At 38.0% G+C, this 10,000-nt stretch overlaps 1 protein-coding gene across 1 annotated transcript in view; it reads left to right on the top strand.

Annotated features, from left to right (window-relative positions):
- Positions 1–10,000, top strand: part of LOC144981024 (uncharacterized) — a 342,192-nt gene that overhangs the window by 113,236 nt on the left and 218,956 nt on the right. Inside the window, exon 3 of the mRNA XM_078929090.1 lies at positions 2,084–2,250. The gene's annotated coding sequence lies outside the window, so the exon portion shown is untranslated. The remainder of the gene's footprint in view (positions 1–2,083; positions 2,251–10,000) is intronic.

Here is a 10,000-nt window from a genome sequence, read left to right as displayed (position 1 = left end):
TTGAAAAGTTACCTTCCCATCTTATCTTTAATAGATAAAAGATTAAATATTGTATTTTGACTCCCTGTGCCTGAGATGTTTACTATGCTTATATCCGCTCATCAACTTTCAGCATCTAGAATATTTGTTTACATTTTCATTTCCAGTCCATGTGAAGTTGTGACGTTAAATTCCTCTATCTTCATCTCTCACCCTTCATTCTGTTTACACGTCGTGTCTGTTGTTTACATCAGCCTATCAAACACACACACACACAGACATACACACACACACACACACAGAGACTCGCTTACTCACTCCCATAATAGATACTCACACACACATCCCTGATATACGCAATACACACTGCTGTTTACTGATATAAAAATATATTTATTTTTTATTTTGACCAAATCAGACCTACCTAACTCTTATGAAAACCGTAGAGCCACGATTTACTAATTCCAAGAATAAATTTACATAGCGAGGGTATCTGGCACGAAAAACTAAAGTGAGTTCTTGTCGTAAATGATTAGATCAACCATTTTTGTACATCTTCGAGAAATATCAAAGCTTAAAGTTAATTTCACTTCTTAATATTTTTTACAGCTAGTCAAGTTGAAAAAGTATGAAATTTGAGAAAAGTTTCTGGATACCTTTCCCATAAATCTGACCATAACTTCATGAAAAATAACCGGATTTACTTTTTTTAAAATTAATTAAAATGCTCTGGCGGGCGTTTTCTTTCAGAAAATGAAAATAAAATTGCAAATCCAAAATTTTTACCTTCCGACTGATTATATCATGCACTGGCATATTATATTATGGACAGGCCTTTGAGAAGTTAATTAATTCTTCAGAGGACAAGCCATATATCTAATATAAAAGTAGATCATTTATACAGCGCAATATCCACTCAAAGTTCTTTACGGTAGGGTGAGACATGACGTCTGTTAGGCGATATTAAAATTTTGTTTCGGACTGAGACAACGTTGGCATTTCGACCAGATTGTGCGAAGTGTATTATACACCCCCCCCCCCCCCCCCCCCCCCCCGCCCCGCCCCGAAACCTGTCATTATGTTAATACAGCAAACTGAATATTGTGGCTATTTCATTTTAGAAAAAAAAAAACAGAACATAAAAAAATAAAATAAATAAAACTAACAAAAAAAAAAAAAGAACAACAAAAATACAAATCAAGAAACAAACAAGAATTAGTAACACAAAACAAACCAAAAAAATCAAGAAAAAACCCACCAAAACAAAACATAAAAAACTACCAAGAAAAAAACAAAAAAACAAAAAAAAACAAAACAAAACAAAAAGAAAACAAAACACACAGACGCGCGCACACAACATAATTAGGTAGTCTTTGGGCCCAAAACTATTTTAAGGCGACAACGATTGCGGTATAAATAGTAATGTAAGCAAAGTATAGTCTATAATTATAGTAATACTGGGATGGGGGTTACAGCACGTCGGTCATGGTTTGAGCTTCGTCATAATATTAGAAATAAATAACAATGTGAAATTGAATGTTAGCTTCAAATTAATTACAAAAACATATCAAATGAATGTTTCGGGTTTCCCCTTTATCAACAAAACAGGATGAATGAAACACCACATCTGTAGAGATGAGATTTTGACCTCTCATCTCTCATTCGTCTTTCATTCATCGTGTTTGATTGACAAAGGGGAACCCCGAAGTTCATTCATTGGTCTTCGTGAAGAAGATTGAATCTTCCAATTTGACCACTGGGTATAAATGCAACGCATTCTTTCTTCAGCCAAAGTGGAAGGTGGTACCGAAACGGCTTCAGTCGAGAACCTGCCTCACGGCAACATCGCTTCATCAGTGGGGACTTTCCACCTGTCCAACATGTACCCGATGTGGGAAAGAACCCGAAACCGCAGAGCATCTAGTTGAACGGTGTGTTGTGACGAGGGTTTGCGACGGTGCACGAATGCGGTGAAGAATTTGCTGATTGTGTCGATTGTCATAACAGAGTAGTGTGAGCACCATTATAAGCTGCCAATAATAGTGGTCATGAGATTAACTAATCATCTTGCGTGATGTTGATTTTTTTTTTTTTTCAATTTCAGAAAAAGATTAAAACATTCCAAGTTTAGGACGCGCCTGGACAAAAGGGAGATAACCTAGTCAGCATTCATAGATTGATGTGTGATCCACATCATAGGATTATCACCAGTATCACCCTAAATATCGGATACCTTCATTGGATGCTCTCTACTCCTTCGTGTCTTCAACGGTGAGTCAACAATATTTATATAGATAGTATGCGCTTGGCTAAGAAGCTCACAACATTGTCATCTGAAAGTATAACGGACCAACACACAAAACTCTGTGTTACCATGAAATTTTATAGTCTGGATAATACAGTTCAGTGAGAATTACTCATAAACGCGGATGGCAAAAACAATAAGAAAGACCCGAGTGACGTCAACTTCATTCTATCTATAGACGGAAACAAACTTGACGTCAACTCAGCTCTTTGTTATTGTTTTTAGACAGCCATTTTGGTGATTGTCTCTCATTGAATTATAATCAAGTAAAATATTGACGACCAAGTTTACACACAAGTTTGTGTGTTGGTAAGTTATATCCGGCTAGCGGATGCTGTAATTAATTTACCTAATCGCATAGCATTAATAGGTTCACTTACATTTATAGAAAAACTCGTAGATAGCAGGAAACCGATTGTATTGTGAAAAAAAAAATTACTAAACTTGATCATTTGGTCGAATCTTGGTGATTTGTTATCTCATTTATCCCAAGGTATTTTAAGGCTCAGCCATCTTGCATAGTCCAGTAATTGAATTTTTAATTCAGAAAAGTGTGTGGAGCAGACTTTTATGTTGGTAACAACAAGAGATAAAGTAAGTAGAAAAGTGCCAGAAGACAACAGAGAAGAAAAAAAAGACGGAGTTGTCGAACCAATAAGGTCGCGGGTTCAAACCCCCATCACCGCCGCGAAAATTTTTTATTCTTATTGTCTTCTGGCACTTTCCTACTCACTTCATCTCTTATAGTCCAGAAAGAGACGGTATGAACTCATAAATTGAAACAAACGTTTTTAACCAGAAAATTTAAACTTTCAAAGTAAAATTAGCTTTGTTAGTTGTGTTGTTATTGATTAATTCTGGTGCGATTAGTCTGTCTGAACTTCACTCAATCAATAGGTCTAGCAATGTGACTCAAACATACACACACACACACACACACGCACACACATACAGACATTCACAGACAGACAGTGATATAATTAATTCATATCAAAGGTTTATTTTTCGGCAATAATCAATATTATAAATCATACATTAACTCAGAATTTCAAATTAATAACTGAAAATAGGTAAAATCAATAATCGAGTTTAATGTATTTAACATCAAATATTTTTTCTCTTAAAATAGATGATTATTGAAATTCATTTTTTTTAAATTGAGGTTTTATATAAGGCTGCCTCTATTCTCACCCCCCGGCCGATTGGATTACCGAAAAAAACGTCGCCGGCTTTTTGCGATTTGGATTTGATTGATTTATTTTTTTTAATTGTGCAACTTGTGACAAGAAACTTAACAAATTACTGCATTACAACCTTTGGATTAAACATACAACAATTGTGGACTACTGGACTACTATTATGAGGACTAGGGGTGAGAATAGTCACTTCGTTTATATAACGCAATACCCACTAAACGAGCTCATAGCTCTTTACAAAGGGTCCCTGACCAACAGCAACACGTAACATGTAGAACGGGACATGACGCCTGTTAGGCGATATTGCATTTTTTTCCGACAGAGACAACGCTGTTAACTCTCAGGTACTCATTTTACACCTGAGTACGATGAAATAATGAGTAAAAAGCCTTTCCAAGGACTCAACTATGCGCCGAGCGAGGCTCTCACCCAGGACCTTCCGATCTGAATGCGAGTGTCATACCACAAGACCACATAGCCGCACAAATAATAATAATAATATGAGCATGGAGCGACTCTTTATGTGCGCAATTTAAATCCATTTAGATCAGACATTCTTTTGATAGAATATTGTGGCATTAAAATGTTGACATTGTAATACCATTCTTCTCTTATTTACCTTCCGATCCCGCTTTGATGTGCATGATTTATTATCTCACAAAAACCGCCTTTAACTCACTCAATCCTAAAGATTTTTTTGCTGCTTTTCAAAATTGGAAAAAAAATGTATCAAAATGAGCATGTGCATAGATAGTTTTATTCAACTATCTACCATTAACGTGTAAAAATTAAAAACATTAGCTTTGATACTAGATACGCCTATAATTTGTCTCATAAAAATGTAATAAATAGGGAGGAAGTGTTGGAGAAGGTAAGAAAGGGAAAAATACTGATCGATAACCTGAGAAAGAGGCACTTACGCTTTCTGGGACATGTGTGGAGAAAAGACGGAATAGAAAAGTTGGTATCAACTGGGATGATCGGAGGAAAGAGAGCTTGAGGAAGACAAAGAATGACTTATCTAAATAACCTAAGAATGGCCAAATGTGACTTAAAAAGCAACACAGATTTCATGGGGTAAAAGTAACAACGGGCATTCTACGGATATAGTCGGTGTTAGGATTGAGTGAGTTAACCAGATAACTACTGTACTCTGGAAAAATACGTTTTTAAAATTTTGGCCAGAAAACTCGTCCTTCAGACAGCGATCGATATAAATAACCCTCATCTTGACAACTTGACCAAAAAAAAATAAATAAAACCCAAAAACCAAACAAACAAACAAATAAACAAGAATAACAAACAAAATACTCTCAAACCTGGTACTTCGTCAGGTTTTTGCCAAGATCAGCGAGGGTCATTTAAATCGATCGATATTCAAAAGAGGGAATAGTTTTCTAATCGAATAATTAAATACACGTTTTTCCCAGAGTACGGCAGTTAACTGGTTAAAAAAAATATTATGCGCTTGGCTAAGAAGCTCACAACATTGCCATCCGGAAGTAAAACGGACCAACACAAAAAACTATGTGTAACCTTGATCGTTTGTAGTCTGATTAATACAGTTTAGTGAGAATTACTCATAAACGCGGATGGCAAAAAAAAAAAAAACAATAACAAAGACCTGAGTGACGTCAACTTCATTCTATTTATAGGTAAAAATAATCGTTGAGCAACAGCTTACTTGTTAAATAACATATCTCACCGCCTCAAGATTGTATTTTATCGTTATGAACCAGATAACAAAAATGGATTACAAAGTTAAAACGATCATAAGTGGAATATTTTTAAAAATAATAAATTTGGCTCATATAGCGCATTTCCCGGTGGAGGGCTCTTTGCGCTTTACAATAAAATCTCGGGAATTAAAAAAAATAAAATAAAACATGACATAGATACTAGTGCCGCGCTGAAAACCGGTCTGGACCGCGGTCCGACGGTCTTTTAGCTGTGAACCGAAGACCGGTCCCAGAGGGGAAGATCGGCGGCGGTCCTCACTTCTTATCACCTTTCAACTAGTGCGGGGCGGTCCTTGCAAGGACCACGGTCCTACGGTCTCGCGCCATAGCCTACTACTTCCCCAGCGATTCGTTGCTTCGGTTGCCTATCTTCCACCAATCACCACCCATCCCACTTAATTAATCGCACCCACCCCCCTTTGCCATACACTAAACGACACAGACGACCATACAGGCAGACGACCACCAACCTCCACTCCGCAAACCGCCCTTTCGTGTGTGAGATGGGGGGAACAGGAGGCGCACGCCTTGGACGATTCCATTATACGGGGTAAATTTCAAAATTTACTACACCATAATGATCGCAATGACAATGATCTATGGTGAAGGCATGACCCCTCTTCTCTAATGGGTTATTGTTTGAAATGTATGTGACTACAAAAGATGTGTGTGTGTTGGTGTGTGTGTGTGTGTGTGTGTGTGTGTGTGTCGAACCTAGCAAGTAGCAAATCCGATTTTTTGTTTTCTTTTGTCCATCTCTTGTCACCACTCCTTTCTATCGCAGTGTTGTCATTTAAAATAATACAATAATATTAAAATTTCGTTTGGTGTTTTTACTAATCAAATAATATGGGTTTCATTAGTTTCTTCCTTCCAAAAAACCCAGTTATAACGTCTGAGTTTTAAAAAAGTCCAATAGAATATTTGGAGACCCCGATAGCTCAGTTGATAGAGCACTCTCTTTATACGCAAAGGGCCAGAGATCGATCCCGGGTGCAGTCGATTTTTTTCTGAATCCCTGTCTACTCAGCAATGAATGGGTAGCTGAGTTTGTTAGATCTGGCGAAAAGTCACCATCGACCCCTCTTATCACCTCATCCACCCCCTCTTATTATAACTTCACGTCTCTCTCTTACTCTTCAATGCTCGCTGCCCTCTAATGTGTGTGTGTGTGTGTGGGGGGGGGGGGTAGGAGTTGCGTGTGTGTATCAACGCCACGAACAACTCGATCAACGCCTTGGGCGATGCCATTATCTCCGTTAATGGGGATAAATTTCAAATTTTATTAAATTATCGAAGTAACAATGAAGTACGGTGAGCAAATAAAGAAGGCATCACCCCTCTTCTCTAATTAGGTTACAATTTGAAATGAGTGTGACTACTCCGTGTGTTTTACTCCTGTAGGCCACGGTTTTCATCGTGTAGCGGTCTTTAACGGTTCAAGAATGAACGATCCCACGCTCTCAAAGGTCAAACCGGTTCGAATTTCCAACAGTCTCTCAGGAATGTTCAATGTCGAAAAGGACCGGTCCTAGGACCGGTCCTTGCGGTCTTCATTTCCCAAGGACCGTAGGACCGTGGTCCTTAAGCTTGCCAAGGACCGCCCCGCACTAATAGATACTACTATTAACGAGTAAACATATATATTATAAAAAATACAATGAAAAATGTGTCACAGGTCAAGTTCAAAACAGGGACATAAATAGATCTTCTTCTAGGTTCCATGCCTGGTGAATTATCTCTCTCCGTTAAACTCAAACCGTTACAGAAACACAGACAGACAAACCAAATCCTTTTTTTAGCTTGGGCGACCGAAGAGTTTCTGGAATTAAAGAAGCTGATATACAGAGAAGTGGTAAGACCTGGAATGAGATAAAAAAGTTGGCTCGGGATAGAGAAGGATGGAAACTGTTTGTCTGTGGCCTATACCCTGACCCAGGGTGAAAAAGGCAATGATGATGATGATGATTCCTCCCTGTCTCTTGCTTTTTCAAACAGCTCTTGGATTGTTAGGTTGGTGAAGCCCTTCAGTTGGTCTATGAGTGTTTTTCTTTGTCTCCCCCGGGCGCGTTTACCAGGTATTTTTCCACAACTTGCCAGGTATTCATTCTTATCTTTCCTTACTATGTGTCCGAAAAAGGATAGTTGTCGATCCGCTATTAAGGGCATTAGTTTCCTTTGTTGGTACATAAATAGATATATCTCCATTAAAATTGTATAATAAATTTAATTATGAATTTCGGTCATTTAAAAACCAATAAACACATAGGGGTTATATATAGGACACTCGACTTCGGATTGGAAGGTCATAGGTTTGAGTCTCGATCTCAGCGGCGCATAGTTCAGTGGTTGAGAAAAAGCTCTTTATTTACATTCTCCTACCATACTCAGGTGTAAAAAGATTATATGGCCGATAACAGCGCTGTCAATGTCCGAAGAAACAAAAATTGTAATATCGCCTCACAGGCTTCATGTCTAGTCCTACATGCTAGATGTTGCTGTTGGCCGATGTAAAACGCTTGGAGCATATTTAATGGATATTGCTAAATAGATACGTGCGGATATGTGGCCTAGTTGTATGACACTCGGTTTTGGATCGGAAGGTCCTGGGTTCGAGCCTCGCTCGGCGCCAAGTTGAGTCCTTGGAAAATCTCTTTACTCTCACCGTACTCAGGTGTAAAATGAGCATCTAGTCGTTCACAGCGTTCTCTTTGTTCGAAAAAATTGTAATATCGCCTAACAGGCGTCATGCCCCGTCATACATTTTAAATGTTTCTGTTGGCCAGGGACCCCTTGTAAAGCACCTTGAGCACGTTTAGTGGATATTGCGCTATATAAAAGCTCAACTTTTTTTTTATAATGCTCAATTATGAACGCTTTTTAAGCTGTTATATTCTTTTTGTTCATTACCATTTACATCACATAGCTTCTAGCAGCTTTGTAGAACACTCAGAATTTCAAGGTGAAAGGTCACACATTATACATGTTTCCATCTTTTATAATCCACTCGACAACTGACTGACAAGACAAAGGGAGAGCGTAAATGCCAATCCTTCAGTCAAACGGTTTACCAGATGGAACATCAATCCACACCTTGTGAGTCTTGGGCTGTATCCATTTGTCATTGGCTGGGCGAGAATACAAAAGTGACTCACCGACCCGGACCAGTATAATACTGGGGTGATTATATCTTACTCAACCCTAACATCGACTATAGATAGTATGCGTTGGCTTAGCAAGAAGCTCACAACATTGCCATCGGGAAGTATAACGGACCAACACACAAAACTGTACCATGAACTTTTATAGTCTGGTTAATACAGTTAAGTGAGCATTACTCATAAACGCGGATGGCAAAAAACAATAACAAAGACCTGAGTGACGTCATCTTCGAACTATCTATAGATAGTATGCGTTGGCTAAGAAGCTCACAACATTGCCATCGGGAAGTATAACGGACCAACACACAAACTCTGTGTAACCATGAACTTTTATAGTCTGGTTAATACAGTTTAGTGAGAACAACTCACAAACGCGGATGGCAAAAACAATAACAAAGGCCTCAGTGACGTCATCTGCATACTATCTATAACGGACCAACACACAAAACTCTGTGTAACCAGGAACTTTTAAAACTGTGTAATCTTGAACGTTGATAGTCTGGTTAATACGGTTTAGTGAGAATTACTCATAAACGCGGATGGTAAAAAACAATAACAAAGACCCGAGTGACGTCAACTTCGAACTATCTATATCCGTAGTGTACCCGGGGTTACTTTAACCCCATGCCTATTTATTACATTTTTCTGAGACAAATTATAGGCGTATCTAGAATCAAAGCTAATGTTTTTAGTTGTTTCATGTTAATGGTAGTTGAATAAAACTATCTATGCACATGCTCATTTTAATACATTATTTTTTACCAATTTTGAAAAGCAGCAAAAATCTCTAGGATTGAGTGAGTTAAGACGCGAAAAATTGAATATATAATGACATTTAATGCAAATGTTTCTGTTTGAAGCTCGGAGAAATAAAAAAACCCGATAAAAATGGTTTACGAAGACAGATGAAAGGGACACTGACGTGAAGACGCCTTTAATGTTCCAGTCATCGTGAGTTGTTCACAAAGGAGAAATCCAAAACGTCAACATGTGCGACTATGTTGTTTAGTGGTATAACACTCGCTTTCGGATCGGAAGGTTCTGGGTTCGAGCTTCGCTCTGCGCATAGTTGAGTCCTGTAGGGAGAAGGCTCTTTACTCACATTTCTCACCGTACTCAGGTGTAAAATGAGTACCTGGCAGTTTAACAGCGTTGTCTCTGTCCGAAAAAAAATTTGTAATATCGCCTAAAAGGCGTCATTTCCCGTCCTACATATTAAATGTTGCTGTTTACTCGGGACCCCCTTGTAAAGCGTTTTGATAACGTTTGGTGGTTATTGCACTATGTAAAAGCTCAATTTGAAAAAAAAAATTATACTGGGGTGATTAAGACGCGAAAAATTGAATTTGCAATGACATTTAAAGCAAATGTTTCTGTTTGAAGCCCGGAGAAATAAATAACGATAAAATTGGAATATAGATGCTTCAATTTGGTTTACGAAGACAGATGAATGGGACACTAAAGACGCCTTTAATGTTTCATTCATTATGATTTGTTCGTTCACAAAGGGGAAATCCGAAACGTCAACATCACCTGTCTTCGTGAATTAAATTGAAGCGTCTATTCAATTCTTAAATTGTTATGAAATTAAAGAGACATATAATATGTCTTTGTTTCATT

This window comes from Berghia stephanieae, chromosome 10 (assembly GCF_034508935.2).
Source record: "Berghia stephanieae isolate SIO BIC M18660-M18661 chromosome 10, UCSD_Bste_1.3, whole genome shotgun sequence".
Taxonomy (NCBI): Eukaryota; Metazoa; Mollusca; class Gastropoda; order Nudibranchia; family Aeolidiidae; genus Berghia; species Berghia stephanieae.
This window is presented reverse-complemented; position numbering and strand designations above follow the sequence as displayed.